The following is a 20,192-nucleotide window of genomic DNA, read 5'->3' on the forward strand; positions in this document are numbered from 1 at the left end:
CTGGTGAGAGAGAAAAAAATGCCAGTTTTCCCGCTAATAGGCAGCAATTCTGTATGTAAATAGTTGAACGTTTGTGAAACGATGTTCAGCTCGGACCTTCACCTGACTATAGACCCCGGTAAGTGGACCTTCATTAAAAGTTGTTGAGTACCCCTGTCATAGAGCTAAAATCAGACTCCCCTTCACCAGGCTGGGCTGCCCTGCTCGGTTTTGTTTCAGTCCACAAAATGGCTGGCATGGAGGAGCATGTGACCAGGCCCTGTCCACTGTGTCTTCATAGACATATACAGGCTCAGTGGTGGACACTGGGGGGCGGGTCCTGGTCACATGCTCCTCCATGTCAGCCATCTTATGGACCAAACACCACAGAGCAGGGCAGCACAGCATGGAGGAGGGGAGTCTGATATTAGCTCTATGAGGTACAGAGGGAGCTGCTGTCAGTAAGTGCAGTGAGTAGAGTTACTAATACTGTACACTGAGCAATTTTACTATAAAGTGGCCAACCCCCCTAATATAGTGGGCACCTCAACGTCCACCGCTGGCTTGATCTCACTATTATATTTGCATTTGCATGACAAGTTCCTGGAGGGGCATCCCCTGACGATTAAACAAAAATGGGAGGCTGATTTGGGCCCTTTGGAGGATAATTTGTGGAAGGAGGTCTTGGAGATGACACCTCAATTGTCCGTTGGAGAGCAGCATCGCTTGTCCCAGCTTTACCTCCTGCACAGAGTGTACAGAACCCCCGCCTTTCTATTTAAGGTGGGTATCAGGTCTGATGCACTGTGTCCTCGGTGCCGGAGGGATGAAGGGGGTCTCCTCCATATGTTCTGGCGTTGCCCGAAGCTAACTAGGTACTGGCGGGAGATAGCATCCCTTATTTATAGAGTTTTTTTTATCCATCTGGAACAATCCCCCTTAGTGTGTATTTTAGGGTATGTAGGGGTATGTAGAAGACCTTGCCTTAACTACCCCGGAAAAAATAGGGGTTGCCCGAATACTGTATATGGCCAGAAAACTTATCGCACAGTCCTGGTTAGACCAAGATCCCCCGCGGTTGTCCACTTTGATAACTAAAGTGAACTGGCTTATAGCCAACGATAAGTGTGCCTATGAAAAACGCGAGGCGATGAAGAAGTTTGAAAAAATTTGGGCCCATTGGTTAGACGCTCCGGGGTTGGCGCCGCAGTCTCTGACTAGGGGCAGGGCTGAACCCCCTCCGGGTTCTAGATAGGACATATACGTTTATGTTGTATTCTGTCGGGTGGTTCTGATGACATCTGTGTAACTATTGAATTGATCGCAGCGCACCAGCCTTTTTCATATAAACTCTGGTTTTACTGGATGTTGGAGGTTGCACGTTTACTGGACTTTGGTTCGAGAATATGGGACATTGCCAAATTAGTTCCAATGTTTTTTGTTGTATGTCTAGTGGGGATGAGACATCTGTCTTTCGTCCGTCCCTGCTGTTTGTAAACCTTTCTTTTTTTTTTCTTTTTTCTGAAAATTCAATAAAAATTACTTTGATTGAAAAAAAAAAAAGTTGCCAACCCCTTTAAGGTTTTGCTTTCATTGTGATATCTGAGACATTCTTACAACAAACCAAATTAGATTTTTGGGTGCATACGTGGGTACCTCAGAGGATGTCCCAGGGCCGGGATTAGATATAGGTTTTGTAAATAATGGCAAGTAAGCCAAGGTATTATCTCCAATCCTGGGAGTATGTAAAGCACAGCTCCGCTCCTGCCACTAATCTCACCCTGGTTGGAGAGATGACCATGATGGGGCAGGAACATGTACCAGACTCCAGGCACATTTTCATCCCTAGTCTCCAAGGGGTAAAAAGACTTTATTTTAAATTTAAGAATAACCTGGATGAACACATCCTACGATACAAGGTCTATGTTCAGTACATTGCTTGTGTCTATTCTTTCTCCTTCAATAAAAAGAGTTTAAAAAAAAAGGTCTATGTTCAGTGTGTCTCAGACCTCGATGGTGGACCCAGAGAAAGATGAGGATTCCCTATCCAGGAGTGATCAAGATTAACCCGGCAGACAAATTACTTCGGTCAGTTCTACAACATTGTCAAGTCCTTGTCAAGTTGATTAGAACACTTGATCCATTATTAGAGAAGCATCTTGTCTCTTACTGAATGTTCTCACTGCAGCCACCATTACTACAATGTTGAGTTGGGCATTCCATAGGGTCACTGCTCTTACTGTAGAGAATCTTCTCTACTGATCATGGGGTCTACTTTTCTTCCGATTGGTCTTATAGTGCATTTTGGGCCTCTCATTCGAATACACCGATATGCAAAACAGTAACATTTGTAGCATCCTGCATGTCAAATCCAAAAGTGAGGTTTGCACCATCTCAATATTTTTGGCTTTTTGTGGATTTAGAATCAAGGAAGCAATGGCATGTGCAAATCCAGCAGCTGTTGTGTTACTATACATGTAAGTTCAGCTATTATAGAAGGTAGACTCCATAACAAAATGTAAATGTGTAAAAGATATAAAAACTTAACAGTAAATTTACTATTCAGTGTGGAGGATCCCGGACAAGGTGTCAGATTCTTCTCGACTTGCTGCGCTGGTCAGTGGCCCGGAGCCCGGGACATCACACATTGTAATTACACCCTAAATAGACAGAAAAACAGCACCTGGAATGTAAATCCCAGCAACCGAGATGTTCCCGGCACCAAAAATACCCCATTCATCTGCTGCAACCCGTGAACAGGAAAAATGGAGCGGAATTTACATTTTCTTCCAAATATCCCAAAATATTTCATTGGGGTCTCTGTAACTCCCAAAAAACATTCATTACCATAAGACGTGTGACAGAAAACAACCTGTTAATCATCGAAAATTGCAGCAGGGGGAACGGTCTCTATCCACGCCCAAGGTTCCCGACTCTGCTTATCAAAACACAGAGATGCTTCTTCAGAAGAGACTGGTCTTCTGCCCAGGTACAGGCCTTATAGACTGCCGAGGATGATCTCAGTGATCGGTCCTTGTGTATTAAAGGGGTTGTTCACCATTTATTTTTAAATCAACTGGTGATAGAAAGTGCCAGAAATTTGTAATTTACATCTATTAAAAAATCTCCAGTCTTCCAATACTAAATAGCTGCTGTATGTCATGCAGGAAGTGGTGTATTCTCTCCATTGTGACAGTGCTCTCTGCTGCCACCTCTGTCCATGTCAGGAACTGTCAGGAGCAGGAGAGGTTTTCTATTTTGCTGCTGCTCTGGACAGTTCCTGACATGGATAGAGGTGGCAGCAGAGAGCACTGTGTCAGACCGAAAAGAATACACCACTTCCTGACATACAGCAGCTGATAAGTACTGGAAGAATGGAGATTTCTTAACAGAAGTAAATTACAAATTTCTGGCACTTTGTGGTACCAGTTAATCTGAAACATTTTTTTTTTTGTGAACTACCCCTTTAAGCCTTTACAAGAAAAGGTTTGCGGGATAATTTATTCATTGTGTAACCCATGAAGTACGGGGGCAAGCGTATACAAAGTCCTTTTGTCTGTTCAAGGCAGTACAAGCCCCATTATATATTATATTACAGTGGGGTCCCCTCACCCCTTTGGAAGAGTAGGATTTACAGATATTATACATAGATTGGAGTTACCCTTTAAGATAAGTGGGGGAGGGGCTTATTATTATCCCAATTAAATATACATCAAAGCTCCAGACTCATTAGTACGGGACTCACGCAGAAACGTTCTCATTCCACCAACATTTTGGCTTCCTGTTCCCGTCACATAAGTCCTTGACCTCTCAGGAACCGATCACAGATGTTCATTAGTTTGTGGCGACGGGAGAATTTCAGCCATTTGCTGCTGCTCCATGTCCTGAATAAATGCTAGAAAATCTCATTTGGAGAACTTCCCATTTTTGGTTGTGGGCCAGTCAGAGAGAAGCGAGGACTGACAGATTACAGCGCAGGCATTATACCGGGCATATGGATTATTTTCTATACAACAATTGGGATAATATTCCCGGACCTATAAATAATGGCGGAATCACTCTCTAGCGATCACTGTCGGGGGGGAAATCAATGCTTGTTATGCGGACAGCAGCCGAAACTATGAATCATAACTTGTAGAGCAGCTGATCCTGTCTGCCGTGCTCTGTGTGATATGTTGTATCCAACAGGGGCAATCGGTGTACTGAGCACTCCCTGCACCCCTGCTCTCAGACCTGTGACATCACATGAGACCAGTGACATCATTATATGGAAGCAGTGACATCATCATATGGGATTAGGGACATTATATGGGAGCAGTGACATCATCACATGGCAGCAGTGACATCATATAGGAGCCATAGTATAGAGAGGGACCCGGCACTCACAGACATTGATTTAGAGCGGAGTGGTGGTCTGTAACCTAGACAATGAGCTGTCAACAATGGGAGGGAAAGAGCTGCGTATCAGGAGACAAGTGTGCTAAATTAATGTATTTGCAAAAATATATAACTTGACAAGTAATACAGGAAAAACTATGTAAGTTAATATGGGAATACCCCTTTAACTCCTTAAGAACCCATGACATACCAGAAGTGGCGGTCTTTGGCACCAAGCACCCCAAGCGATAGCTTGGGGCCCCCAACATCCAGGGGGCCCCCACGCCCCGCTCTTGTGCTCAAGACCGCTGGACAGGACCGCTGCCCCGCTCGCTGCTGCCATCTGAACTGTAACTATGAGCACTCGTAATGAGCGCTCATAGTTACATGCAGCAGCACTGACAGGGCGGGAGACGTTGACCCCCTTCCTGTCAGTCACTCTTGTGGCCGCAGGAAGAGTTTTCCCTGCGGTCACAAGTGGCAGCTTTGTCCTTGTGGTGACATCACTGGAGCATCGGCGCCAGGACAAGGGGAGTGCGGCCTCTTGTGATCGCAGGGAAAACCCTTCCTGCGGCCACAAGAGTGAAGAGAAGAGGAGACGCCCGGACCCAGGTGAGTGTTTTTTTATTGTGTTATATACTATATGGGAGGGGGAGCACACAGGGGGGCTATATAACAGAGGGAGCACACAGGGGGGGCTATAGACTACTGGGGCTTCACAGAGGGGTCTATATACTACCTGGGGCAGCACACAGGGGGTCTATATACTACTTTGGGCATCAGAATGGTGTCTATATACAACTTGGAGAGCACACAGGAGGTCTATATCCAAGTGGGGGAGCACACAGGGGTCTATATACTACTGGTGGGGCACACAGGGGGTCTATATACTACTGGGGGAACATACAGGGGGTCTATATACTACTTGTGAGGCACACAGGTGGTCTATATATAACTGGGGGAGCACACAGGGGTCTGTATACTACTGGGGCAGCACACAAGGGGTCTATATAATACTGGTGGGGCACACAGGGGGTCTATATACTACTGGGGGAACCACACAGGGGGTTTATATACTACTGGAGGAGCACACAGGAGGTCTATATCCAAGTGGGGGAGTACACAGGGGGGATAAATACCCCTGAGGGAGCACACAGGGGGCCTATATACTAGTGGGGGAGCACACAGGGGGTATATACACAACTGGGGGCAGCACACAGTGGATCAATATACATCTGGGGCAGCACACAGGAGGTCTATATACTTCTGGGGGAGCACACGGGGGGCTATATATAACTGGGGGAACACACAGGGGTCTATATACTACTGGAAGAAGCAAACAAGGGGTATATACTACTGGGGGCAGGACACAAGGGGTATATACTATTGGGGGCAGCACACAAGGAGTATATATTACTGGAGGTAGCGCACAAGTGGTATATACTACTAGGGGCAACACACAACGGTCTATTGTTTTGGAACGTGTGTTGAGGGGGGGGGGCCCAGACATAACTTTGCTTGGGGCCCCAGAAATGCCAAGACCGCCCCTGCATACCATTACATCATGGTGTTCCCTAAGGCGGCACACAGAGAGGACTTACAACATGAGCCCTCTCTGTATCCTCACGCTCACGGCTGATATCAGCTGGTTGGGCAGCATTGGCTAGTTAACCATTTAAATGCTATTAAAAATAGGAAGCCAAATCTATCATTCTTACTGGCCCGGGCCTCAATAGTGATCTGACACTGGTCCTCGCTTTGCGATCACTAGAGGCAGCCTTCAGCAGCGCAGATTACATAGATCAATGCAGTACATATGTGCTGCATAGATCCATATGAGAAATCAGTGTGTTGCTCATAGGAGTCCCCTGGGGTGACTATAAAAGTGTGTGTATAAAAATAAATAAATAAATCCATCCCATTATAAAAGGTTAAATATACATATTTGCTATCTCAGCGTGCAGAATTGCCCAACCTGTTAAATTATCACATTTCTGATCTTACACGGTAAACAGCATAGATTGTAGATTTTTGTCACATCACATCCAGAAAAAGTGGAATAAAAAGTGATAAAAAAGTTGGAGATACCCAAGCAAGATACCGATTATAAGGATTATAATACAGTATTTTCCTGTGTATAAGACTACTTTTTAACCCAGGATAATCTTCTCAAAAGTCAGGGGTCGTCTTATACGCTGGGTGTCGTCTTATAGGACAGGTGCTGAAAAACTTTAGAACTGGACTGGTGAATCTCCGGTTGCCGCATACAGTGGGGGGAGCTCAATAACGTCTGCATCCCCGCCATATGTGGCGACTGTATGAAGGGCTGAGCAAGCTGTAGGCGTCTGGGGTATGGAAAAAAGAGATACAGTAGAGTGGGCTGTGCCCAGAAAAACACTCCTCTTTCACTCGTCTGGCTTGCCCTTGTATCCTTCTAGTTTTACTGTACCTCCTTCTCTGCCTCTCAGATCTCACTGCTGTCTGATTTTTTTAAATTTATTTTTATTTGGTGTGCGTTTGAAGAGGGGTAGTCTTATACGGCGAGTATATCACAAACTCTATATTTTAACTGGAAAAGTTGGGGGTCGTCTTATACACCCAGTCGTCTTATATGCCGGAAAATACAATACATGTATTTATTTATTTTTAATTTAATTTAAAGCAACTCTGTACCCACAATCTGACCCGCCCCCCCCAAAATCACTTGTACCTTCGGATAGCTGCTTTCAATCCAAGATCTGTCCTGGGGTTCATTCGGCAGGTGATGCAGTTATTGCCCTAAAAAACAACTATTAAACTTGCAGACCCGTGCCCAACGGCTGGGGCTTAGAGTATCTGTACCCTAACTTTGCACCACCCCTCCCGTCCCTCCTCCCCAACCTCTTCATCATTAGGAATGCCACTGGAACATTTTCTCCTGTCTGAACATTGCACAGGTGCCTTAACAATCCAGCCCATGTGCCGTGCTGACACAGCTGATGAATAGGAGACAATCTGCCTGGAGCATTCTTAATGATGATGAGGGTGGGGAGGAGGGACAGAGAAGTTGCACCAGCCTAATGCATACACAATCTAAGCCCCAGCCATTGGGCACGGGGCTGTCAGTTTAAAAGTTGTTTTTTAGGGCAATAACTGCATCACCTGTTGAACGGACCCAGGGCAGATCTTGGATTAAAAGCAGCTATCCGAAGGTACAAGTGGTTTTGGGGGGGGGGGGGCAGATTGTGGGTACAGAGTCACTTTAAAAAACAGTCAAATGAGATAAAAGTTATACACATTACCTATTTCTCTAGTTGCACTGACAAAAGATAACATAACCACCTAGGTCATAAAGAACATGTCAGTTTTACCATAGGATGAATGGCTCCTATATGCAAGAATATAACTACATAATAGCAGGGTTAAGAAAAAACTGACCGGCACCACCTGATTCGCGGTACTCTGGGCTACACGTAGGATAGTGGTGAAAAAAACATTCGAAACAATGTCCAACCCAGTCGTGGTGCATAAGACCAAAAATAGACAGCAGTGAATAGATACAAAAAGAAACAGAGTCTTACCACAGGGCACTGACCGACTCTGCAGGCTTGAGGCTTTTTCATTCAGCGATGCACATCAGAGAGGAAAAGCGAGGACAGGTAGACTCGTACACCTTCGGGACAGCCATTTCAAGCCCACTGGCGCTTCTTCCTGCCTCTTATATACAAAAATATAACTGCTATAATACTGCTTCTATATACAGGAATATGACTACTATAATACTGCTCCCTATATACAGGAATATGACTACTATATACAGGAATAAAACTACTATAATACTGCTTTTATATACAGAAATATAACTACTATAACACTGCTCCTATATACAGAAATATAACTACTATAATCAGGGCTGTGGAGTCGGTAAGCCGCAGTTCCGACTCTGACTCCTGAATTTTATCAGGACTGACTCCGACTCCTTCTCCTTCATAAAAAATAGCCGGTCATATACCAGGGGAGTTATTTATCACACTGGCTCAGCAGCTTCTCCCTAATGTCCTACATGATCCTGGAAGAATTTCTGAGGGATTAAGGAAAGTTATAAAGCAGCTTCTCCTGTGTGTGCAACTATACTAGAAAGAGTCTTTTAGTTTCTAACTAAATATTCACCATATACACAGAAACACTGCTAACAATGCCAGATACCTGTAATATAGATGTCAGCCAAAGTGATAAAGAGAGGGGTCACACATAGTGATATAGAAAGCTCAGCCATAGTGATATAGAGGCGTCACTGTGGGTGTGGGAGCACGCCATAGCACACACACACACAGCCTGCTGCAGCCATAGTACATACACACACATACACAGCCTGCTGCAGCCATAGTACATACACAGCCTGCTGCAGCCATAGCACACACACAGCCTGCTGCAGCCATAGTACATACACAGCCTGTTGCAGCCATAGCATACACACAGCCTGCTGCAGCCATAGCATACACACAGCCTGCTGCAGCCATAGCACACACACAGCCTGCTGCAGCCATAGCACACACACAGCCTGCTGCAGCTATAGCATACACACAGCCTGCTGCAGCCATAGCACACACACAGCCTGCTGCAGCTATAGCACACACACAGCCTGCTGCAGCCATAGCATACACACAGCCTGCTGCAGCCATAGCATACACACAGCCTGCTGCAGCCATAGCACACACACAGCCTGCTGCAGCTATAGCACACACACAGCCTGCTGCAGCCATAGCATACACACAGCCTGCTGCAGCCATAGTACATACACAGCCTGTTGCAGACATAGCATACACACAGCCTGCTGCAGCCATAGCATACACACAGCCTGCTGCAGCCATAGCACACACACATAGCACACACACAGCCTGCTGCAGCTATAGCACACACACAGCCTGCTGCAGCCATAGTACATACACAGCCTGCTGAAGCCATAGCATGCATACACACACACACACATCCTGCTGCAGCCATAGCACACACACATAGCCTGCTGCAGCCATAGAGCACTGAAGAAAAACACCACAATGAGGACTTATGTCTTCTCCTCCTCCTCTATATTACATAGGATATCTCCATGCTAGAAAGAGAAAGGGGAATACAGCGCACGGCGCACATAGTGTAATTCTGCAGGGTAGGTTGGTGTAGTAGTGAGTGATAGAATATTGCTCACCTTTGCGTGTCGTGCTACGAGCCCGACACCGCCAGATGCTTTAAACGCTCGCTGCCCACCAGGGGTCCGACTAGGTCGGTAGAAGAAATCCGTGTGCAAGATCACTTTATCCAGGCAGGATACGTGGTGTACTCTGGTGTCCGGCGCTGAGCGGAGTTTCCAAAAATTTCCAAGGAGATGATGGAGTCGTAGTATTAAAATCTTAAACTACTTTATTGCATGACGTAAAATAAAATACGTTTCGAGGAACATGCCTCTTCATCAGATAATTGAAACCATATGGACAAGCTCTCTGTTTATAATGGGCCGGGGCGGGAGATTCAACATTCAAATTTCCCAATGACAGTCCACCCCGGGAAATTTGAATGTTGAATCTCCCGCCCCGGCCCATTATAAACAGAGAGCTTGTCCATATGGTTTCAATTATCTGATGAAGAGGCATGTTCCTCGAAACGTATTTTATTTTACGTCATGCAATAAAGTAGTTTAAGATTTTAATACTACGACTCCATCATCTCCTTGGAAATTTTTGGAAAATCCGCTCAGCGCCGGACACCAGAGTACACCACGTATCCTGCCTGGATAAAGTGATCTTGCACACGGATAGGATATCTCCATATTACACTGCTGCTCATATACAGTCATCCAGCATCCAGGAAGAGAACAGCACAGATCTCCCCCCACACAATGGACTCTTCCAGCTCAGAAAAACTGCCAAATAGAGACCGACAACTTTTCCCCAGCCACCCTTATCGAATAGGGCCAGTGTCCTATTAGAATGTTGCTCATAATATACATTGATGAGCAAAACTTCATTCATATGAAAACTTAATTCTAAATTGTTCTAAGATTTTTTTTAAAGCTTTTTTAAAACATTTTTTCCGACTCCAGCCAAAACTAGCTCCGACTCCACGACTCTGACTCCACAGCCCTGACTATAATACTGCTCCTATATACAGGGATATAACTACTATAATACTGCTCCTATAGGCCAGGTTCACACTAGGTAAAAAACACGGCCATATTTTGCAAAATAACGGCCGTTGTTTGCACAACTATTAAAGTATGAAATATGACCTTTTTTTTTTTTTACGTAGTGTGAACATAGCCTTATACAGTAACATAACTACTATAATACTGCCTCCTATATACAGGGATATAACTACTATAACACTGCTCCTATATACAGGAATATAACTGCTATAATACTGCTTCTATATACAGGAATATAACTACTATAATACTGCTCCTATATACAGGAATATACTACTATAATACTGCTCCTATATACAGGAATATAACTACTATAATACTGCTCCTATATACAGGAATATAACTACTATAATACTGCCTGCTATATACAGGAATATAACTACTATAATACTGCTCCTATATACAGGAATATACTACTATAATACTGCTCCCTATATACAGGGATATAACTACTATAATACTGCTCCTATATACAGGAATATAACTACTATAATACTGCCCCCTATATACAGGAATATAACTACTATAATACTGCTCCTATATACAGGAATATAACTACTTTAATACACGAACTGGAGAGAATGGAACCGCTGCACATCCCATCTATGGCTGATACTAATGCCGCTAGGCCTATATTAAAAATCAACACCAGAGTGTCTGTATATGAATTGATCAAGCCATATTGCCCCGTGTACCACCGCGCAGGTCCTCTGGTCCACACGGGTCCCTACACTAACTCCACACCGTGTCGGTCAGCGACCGCCAACCCCGCAAAGCGTGCACATGCAGGGAAGGGAGGCCATGGAACGGCCCTGCAACCCCAATGTCACAGGACCAGACCCAAAAAGCCCCACCAAAACCCAGCCAGCACCACCGGCGGGGAAGGCTGCCCCCAAACGACACAAGTATGGATATGGTATTACACTTACCATTGCTGCTCTCACAGAATGGGGAAGACATAGGGTCCAGACATGTGAGCACAGGCATATCCTGCTAATTTTGGTCATGTGGGTCTTATAAAGGAGTGCGAGCTGTTCAGAGAGGGAGAACTGTAAAACACGAACTGGAGAGAATGGAACCGCTGCACATCCCATCTATGGCTGATACTAATGCCGCTAGGCCTATATTAAAAATCAACACCAGACTTGTGCTGTTTGGGGGCAACCTTCTCCGCCGGCGGTGCTGGCCGGGTTCTGGTGTGGTGTTTTGGGGTCTGGTCCTGTGACATGGGGGTCGTAAGGCCGTCCCATGGCCCCCGTTCCCTGACTGTGCGTGCCTGCGGGGTTGGTGGCCACTGACTGGCACGGTGTGGACTTAGTGTAGGGACCCATGTGTATCAGATACCTGCACGAGGTACATGGGGCAGTATGGCTTGATCAATTCATACACAAAATTCTGATGTGTTTTTTATTTAGCCTAGGGGCATTAGTATCAGCCATAGGTGTGAGGTGCAGCACTCTGTTTCTTCCCTGAACCGCATTTTATAACTACTTTAATACTGCTCCTATGTACAGGAATATAACTACTATAATCAGCACAAGCCATTGAGGAAGTAAAGACCAGCGGCACTCACCGGGTTAATGCAGTTGTGATGATTTATTGATACGATGTCATCTTGCAGATAAGCTCAGGGCAGGGGGAGACAGGTCCAGAGGTGCATGGTGCATAGCACCTCTGGACCTGTCTCCGCCTGCCCTGAGCTTATCTGCAAGATGACATCGTATCAATAAATCATCACAACTGCATTAACCCGGTGAGTGCCGCTGGTCTTTACTTCCTCAATGGCTTGTGCTGATTAAATGAACTGCTTTCTCATTTACGCTGAGCACCACTGTAATGCATGAATGTCACTGAGATTACTCAGCCAACAAAGACTACAACGCTCCTCATCTCACAAAGACACTTAATCTGAAAACATAAACAGCTCCACACAAATCACGGGTCACTGATAGTGCCAACACATCTATTTGCTTGTGCTTATATAACTACTATAATACTGCCCCCTATATAGAGGAATATAACTACTATAATACTGCTCCTATATACAGGAATATAACTTCTATAATACTGCTCCTAAGCATATAGCTACTATACTTTTACCACCAGTTTTCCCTTAAGGCCCAGTTCACACCACGTAAGACACCGGTTTTTCTGTGTCTGTGCTTGTGAAGATCATCCCGGCTGGTACTGCAGTACCAGCTGGAATGTGTTGAACTGGGATGCGGGCGCATCCGTGTGCGCCCGCATCCTAATTCACAATAGCACACAATAGAAAGTGCGGCCGGAGACACTGTTTCCATTGTGTGAATAATGAAATAGTGGCTGCACAAAACTGACATGTCAGTTTTCACCGCGGCCACTAGGGATCCCGGCTGTGGTGTATTCTATGGGAAAGATTTATCAAACTGGTGTAAAGTAGAACTGTCTTAGTTGCCTCTCGCAAGCAGATTCCACCCTTTCATTTCCTAAAGAATCTACTTTACACCAGTTTGATAAATCTCCCCCCATGTGTATACACTCCGGCCGGGATCCCATTGATTGCAGTGTAACGTAAATTTTCTATTAATCACAGTCGTTGTTGCAAATCAGCAACAACGGCCGTGATTTATATAAAATTTACGCTGTGTGAACCTAAAGCGTAACTGTCATTTCAGGGCCATTTTTCTGAAAACATTAAATATCAACAGTACAAGCAATTTTAAGAAACTCTGTAATAGGTTTTATGTACTAAAAGAGTTTCCTTCTGTACTGAAAAAGCAATCTCCCAGCCTCCCCCCTCACATCAGATGAAGCAGGATTTCTGTCTCCATTATGTGGCTATGGAGAGGGGAGGGGCTGTTAGGAGTGACTGAGCACGGAGCAGTCCTGCAAAGCACAACACCCTGCAATCTTCTCTCAGTAAGTTCATAGATAAGCACTGACCTTTCTGACACCTGAATTTAGCATTTTAGGTGCCCAGAGAGTCTACAAACAGCTGACCTTCATGTCACCTCTTCCTGCTCCCTCATCTCCCTCAGCCCCTCCCCCCTTCATAGGCTTACAATGGAGAGAGCAGAGCCCGTCTTCACTGGCTTCTCTGTAATGAAGACGTGTTTGCCTGATAATGCACAGATAAGAAGTCAGGGGGGGGGCTGGGAAATTGCTTCTTGAGTACAGAAGGAGGCTTTTTTGGCTGATGAAACCTATTACAGAGTTTCTTAAAATCGCTTATACTACTGATTTCTGCAAGAAAAAAACATGACAGTTACGCTTTAAGGCCCTATTACATGGAACAATTTTCGTCCATTTTTGGCCGATATCAGCCATTATGGCCAATAATTGTTCTGTGTAATAGAAGGCAACGATCTGCCGACGTGAACAATGTCGGATGATCATTGCAGTTGTTTGTCTTTCAACATGTTGAAAGACAAACGATTCATAAAGCAGCGGTCTGCTGCCGTCGCTCCACGAAATAGGAACAGCGGCAGCAGACCATGCTATCTGCGATCACAGAGGCAGCCCCCTGCAGCTCCCCGCGGCCTCCCTTGCACTTAGCCGTTTGCGGCAGCGAGCGAGGAACAAGGAGCAAACGAGCGCTAATAGTGCAGTCGCCCCATGTAATTTTTTAACTTGGACTTGCCACAGACTAGGGGCATTACTTTGGGGACCGAAGGGTTGATTACAATGCAATGGGTCCCTGTGGGGAAGGGGGGTGTTGTTTAATATAAAAAGGTGTATCCAAGGGGGAGTGGGGGTTATACTAGGGGCATCCTGGAGGGGGCACGGGTTAACTTTAATACAAGGGGCATCCTGGCAGTGGAGGAGTTAGCAATAATACTAAGGGCATCCTAGAGGGGGGCCTTAAAACTATACAGAGGCACAAGGGGCCTTAACTACTGTATGTGCTGGAGCAAGGAACCTAAAATGTTTCTCTCACAGATTCTGGAGAGAGGTTTTGTGGCCAGGAGAAGCCTTCATGATGGCCTGGCCTGGTTGGAAAGGAAGAATGAGTTACTGATCGCCCCACATGAGTCACTGGATGTAACTGCACTGATCTGATGCTGTGTAAACCAATATAACTACATTTCTAAATATTGCATCAAATCTGCAACCGATGGCCATGTGAATGTACACCGATTGTTCCATTTGGGTATGTGCACACTACAGAATCCCGGCCGATTACCCGCCACGGATTCCACAGCTCGCCCCAGCAGTCTCTGCTGCTCACATGGGCTTCATTCTATGGTTTGGCAGATTCCTCCATCCGCCCAAAGAACGAACCCGCATATTCTTCGGGCGGACGGCAGAATCTGGCAAACCATAGAATGAGGCCTATGTGACCAGCAGAGATGCGTGGGCCACGAGCTACAGAATCCGCAGCGGGATTCCGTAGAGTGCACATACCCTAAGGCCCCGTTCACAATGAGCAAGAACGTCGGAATTCCGCAGCGGAATCCCACCCTGCTCAGTGTCTCACTGTGAGTGAAGGAGAGGGCGCGCGGAGCGTGCGCCCTCTCCTTCACTCACAGTGAGACACTGAGCACGGCGGAATTCTGACATTCTTGCTGTGTGAACAGAGCCTTAGAGTTAAATTTGCACGGCTGCCTCCTGTGACTTTCACCCCTTCCCTCAGCTGCCCCCCCTATGACTTTTACCCTTTCCTCCGGCTCCCCCCTGTGACTTTTACCCTCTCCCCAGCTCCCCCCCCCCCACCAGCTGTGATTTGTTACTTTTTCCTCCACCTTGGCTGCCCCCTGTGACTTTTACCTCTTCCACCCAGCTGCCCCCTGTGACTTTTACCCCTCCCCTAGCTGCCCCTCCTTGATGTTTCTTTTACCCCTCCCCTAGCTACCCCCCTGTGATGTTACTGTTAACCCCCCCTAGCTGCCCCCTGTGATGTTACTGTTGCCCCTCCCCTAGCTGCCCCCCTGTGATGTTACTGTTGCCCCTCCCCTAGCTGCCCCACTGTGATGTTACTGTTGCCCCTACCCCTGGCTGTCCCCTGTGACTTGTTACCTTTATCCCTCCCCTAGCTGCCCCCCTATGACTTTTACCCCTTCCTTCGGCTCCCCCCCTGTGACTTTTACCCTCTCCCCAGCTGCCCCCCCCCCACCGTGACTTGTTACTTTTACCTTCACCCTGGCTGCCCCCTGTGACTTTTACCCCTTCCCCCCAGCTGCCCCTGTGATGTTACTGTTACCCCTCCCCCTGGCTGTCTCCCTGTGATGTTACTGTTACCTCTCCCCCTGGCTGTCCCCCTGTGATGTTACTGTTACCTCTCCCCCCTGGCTGTCCCCCTGTGATGTTACTGTTACCTCTCCCCCTGGCTGTCCCCGTGATGTTACTGTTACCCCTCCCCTAGCTGCCTCTGTGATGTTACTGTTACCCCTCCCCTAGCTGCCTCTGTGATGTTACTGTTACCCCTCCCCTGGCTGCCTCTGTGATGTTACTGCTACCCCTCCCCTAGCTGCCTCTGTGATGTTACCTCTCCCCCCTGCCGCCCCTCCATGATGTTACTGTTACCTCTCCCCCTGGCTGTCCCCTGTGATTTGTTACTGTTACCCCTCTCCTAGCTGCCCCCCTGTGATGTTACTGTTACCCCTCTCCTAGCTGCCCCCCTGTGATGTTACTGTTACCCCTCTCCTAGCTGCCCCCCTGTGATGTTACTGTTACCCCTCTCCTAGCTGCCCCCCTGTGATGTTACTGTTACCCCTCTCCTAGCTGCCCCCCTGTGATGTTACTGTTACCCCTCCCCTAGCTACCTCCCTGTGATGTTACTGTTACCCCTCCCCTAGCTGCCTCCCTGTGATGTTACTGTTACCCCTCCCCTAGCTGCCCCCCTGTGATGTTACTGTTACCCCTCCCCTAGCTGCCCCCCTGTGATGTTACTGTTACCTCTCCCCCTAGCTGCCCCCCTGTGATGTTACTGTTACCCCTCCCCCAGCTGCCCCCCTGTGATGTTACTGTTACCCCTCCCCCTGCTGCCCCCCCTGTGATGTTACTGTTACCCCTCCCCTGCTGCCCCCCCTGTGATGTTACTGTTACCCCTCTTCCTGCTGCCCCCTGTTACTTATACCCCTCTCCCTGCTGCCCCCGTCACTTTTGCCCCTCTTCCTGCACGAGGCTGAAGTTGGTTTCTTATTCGGCCAGTTTCCTATTCAGAGGATTTTTCTTTTTACTGTTTTAGCTATTATTCTTACAGAAAATGTATAATATTCATACCCTACCGTAAGTGAGGGGCCCTGAGGGGACCGGTGATAAAAATGGCCAAAAGGACTCCAAGGTTGGCATAAAAATGGGCATCAAAGTAAAAACACAAAATTATGATTTAAAAATAAAATTGACTTTGGGCCACTGATCTCACACTGATAATACACAGAGAGGGATGCCCCGCATCACATCCAAGAGAGTCCAGCCTGGCCCAAAGTGGTTCTGGGTATAAAAACTGGCATCAAAGTGGGCACAGGCATTTTTTCCTAATTTGAATAAGTAACAGGTATTTTCAAAGGGTTAAATGAGTTTGGGCCACTAATCTCACACTGATATTAGACAGAGAGGGATGCCCTGCATCACATCCAAGAGAGTCCAGCCTGGCCCAAAGTGGTTCTGGGTATAAAAACTGGCATCAAAGTGGGCACATAGGCATTTTTTCCTAATTTGAATAGGTAACAGGTGTTTTCAAAGGGTTAAATGAGTTTGGGCCACTGATCTCACACTGATAATACACAGAGAGTGGCTCCAGTTTTTATAATGGTCTGTATGTACAATGGAGCAAATGCCAAACTGCACCACAACGGCATCGAGGATGAAGATAAGAGACATCCCTTCATCCATGGCGTCTCTGCTGCAATAGGGACATATCAGTGGGTTAGATTACTCCCACCTCCAGGTAGTTCCCCTTTAAGGCCAGTTCACACGGAGTAAAATCGGTGGAATTTGGCAACGGAACTCTCCGCCTGCCTCTGTGACATACAGTCTGTCTATGGGAGGCAGGCCATCCCTCTCTGTGTATTATCAGTGTGAGATCAGTGGCCCAAACTCATTTAACCCTTTGAAAACAGCTGTTACTTATTCCAATCATGAAAAATGCCTATGTGCCCACTGTGATGCCAGTTTTTATACCCAGAACCACTTTGGGCCAGGCTGGTCTCTCTTGGATGTGATGCGGGGATCCCTCTCTTTTTATTATCAGTGTGAGATCAGTGGTCCAAACCCATTTAACCCTTTGAAAACACCTGTTACTTATTTAAATTAGGAAAAAATGCCTATGTGCCCACTTTGATGCCAGTTTTTATACCCAGAACAACTTTGGGACAGGCTGGACTCCCTTGGATGTGATGCGGGGTACCCCTCTCTGTGTATTATCAGTGTGAGATCAGTGGCCCGAACTAATTTAACCCTTTGAAAACACCTGTTACGTATTCAAATTTGGAAAAAATGCCTATGTGCCCACTTTGATGCCAGTTTTTATACCCACAACCACTTTGGGCCAGGCTGGACTCTCTTGGATGTGATGCGGGGCATCCCTCTCTGTGTATTATCAGTGTGAGATCAGTGGCCCAAACTCATTTAACCCTTATAAAACACCTGTTACTTATTCAAATAATGAAAAATGCCTATGTGCCCACTTTAATGCCAGTTTTTATACCCAGAACCACTTTGGGCCAGGCTGGACTCTCTTGGGTATGATGCAGGGCATCCCTCTCTGTGTATTATCAGTGTGAGATCAGTGGCCCAAACTCATTTAACCCTTTGAAAACACCTGTTACTTATTCAAATTAGGAAAAAATGACGGTCTGCCCACTTTGATGCCAGATTTTATACCCAGAACCACTTTGGGCCAGGCTGGACTCTCTTGGTTGTGATGCAGGGCTTCCCTCTCTGTGTATTATCAGTGTGAGATCAGTGGCCCAAAGTCATTTAACCCTTTGAAAACACCTGTTACTTATTCAAATTAGGAAAAAATGCCTATGTGCCCACTTTGATGCCAGTTTTTATACCCACAACCACTTTGGGCCAGGCTGGACTCTCTTGGATGTGATGCGGGGCATCCCTCTCTGTGTAATATCAGTGTGACATCAGTGGCCCAAAGTCAATTTTATTTTTAAATCATAATTTTGTTTTTACTTTGATGCCCATTTTTATGCCAACCTTGGGGTCCTTTTGGCCATTTTTATCACCGGCCCCGAATAAGAAACTGGCCGAATAAGAAACCAACTTCAGCCTCGTTCTTCCTGCTGCCCCCGTTACTTTTACCTCTCTCCCCCCGGCCGCCTCCCTGTGATGTTACTGTTACCTCTTTCCCTTGGCTGCCCCCCCCCCCCCTTACTTTTACCCCTCTTCCTGCTGCCCCCCTGTGACTTTTATCCCTCTCCCTGCTGCCCCCTTGTGACTTTTACCCCTCTCCCTGCTGCCCCGTTACTTATACCCCTCTTCCTGCTGCCCCCGTTACTTATACCCCTCTTCCTGCTGCCCCCCTGTTACTTATACCCCTCTCCCTGCTGCCCCCGTTACTTATACCCCTCTCCCTGCTGCCCCCGTTACTTATACCCCTCTCCCTGCTGCCCCCGTTACTTATACCCCTCTCCCTGCTGCCCCTGTTACTTATACCCCTCTCCCTGCTGCCCCTGTTACTTATACCCCTCTCCCTGCTGCCCCCGTTACTTATACCCCTCTCCCTGCTGCCCCTGTTACTTATACCCCTCTCCCTGCTGCCCCTGTTACTTATACCCCTCTCCCTGCTGCCCCTGTTACTTATACCCCTCTCCCTGCTGCCCCTGTTACTTATACCCCTCTCCCTGCTGCCCCTGTTACTTATACCCCTCTCCCTGCTGCCCCCGTTACTTATACCCCTCTCCCTGCTGCCCCCGTTACTTATACCCCTCTCCCTGCTGCCCCTGTTACTTATACCCCTCTCCCTGCTGCCCCTGTTACTTATACCCCTCTCCCTGCTGCCCCTGTTACTTATACCCCTCTTCCTGCTGCCCCCCTGTGATGTTACTGTTACCTCTGCCCTCGGCCGCCCCCCTGTGTCGGGGTGAGGTATATGGCGCAGGTTTCCTAATGTCAGTGAACATACACTTGAGATCCGTAAAGTGCCCTCGGGGTCTCCAGGTGACACCAGCAGGGGCTCTGTACTGCTACCAGGGGTCTTCCAGCAGGGATAGGGTTAAGATGTGACCAGGTGGCGGAGCCCATTAGACGTGGCATACCATCACTTTCCGGAACGTCTTGTCAGGAAACCTCCTGGGAAGGCGATAACTGAGCCGCCGTCTCCCATGAGCCTCTGCCTGCATCTGCCATCTGCTGTGATTTATACAATAAGGGACCTGATTAATCGCGGAGTCATCACCGAGTGTGAGCGTCTCCATTCACGTAGCTGACCCCTGACCCCTCCCCCCGCCGCTGCCGTTACCTCACAACTGAGGGGATTCATCATAAGCAGCAATGTAAGTGCCGCATTCTGCACCACGTGACCACCGCTCCGCGCCACTTCTGGAGAAAGATAACCCCTGCGATGTCTGCTCCGGGGGACCAGGTCTCTGAAGGGGCTAAAAGGTGGTTAAAGATATGAGACAGAGGTATGAGGTATAATATGGAGAGGTATGAGGTATAATATGGAGAGGTATGAGGTAAAACATTGAGAGGTATGAGGTATAATATGGAGGGGTCTGAGGGAAAA

The 20,192-nt window shown here is 47.1% G+C and overlaps 1 long non-coding RNA gene across 4 annotated transcripts in view; it reads right to left on the minus strand.

The window, feature by feature from the left end:
* LOC138800628 (uncharacterized) overlaps positions 1-19,888 on the minus strand; it is a 208,803-nt gene extending 188,915 nt beyond the window's left edge. For 3 of the 4 annotated variants that reach the window (XR_011364493.1, XR_011364491.1, XR_011364494.1), the window contains exons 1-2: positions 19,518-19,583; positions 7,917-8,052 (exon numbers count right to left, since the gene is read on the minus strand). This is a non-coding gene — a long non-coding RNA (uncharacterized lncRNA). Of the gene's footprint in view, positions 1-7,916; positions 8,053-19,517; positions 19,584-19,722 lie in introns of those variants that run through there. The other variant, XR_011364492.1, reaches the window with a different exon arrangement.
* Between the last annotated feature and the right edge of the window lie 304 nt (positions 19,889-20,192).

The sequence above is a fragment of the Dendropsophus ebraccatus genome, chromosome 9 (genome assembly GCF_027789765.1).
Source record: "Dendropsophus ebraccatus isolate aDenEbr1 chromosome 9, aDenEbr1.pat, whole genome shotgun sequence".
In the NCBI taxonomy this organism is placed as follows: Eukaryota; Metazoa; Chordata; class Amphibia; order Anura; family Hylidae; genus Dendropsophus; species Dendropsophus ebraccatus.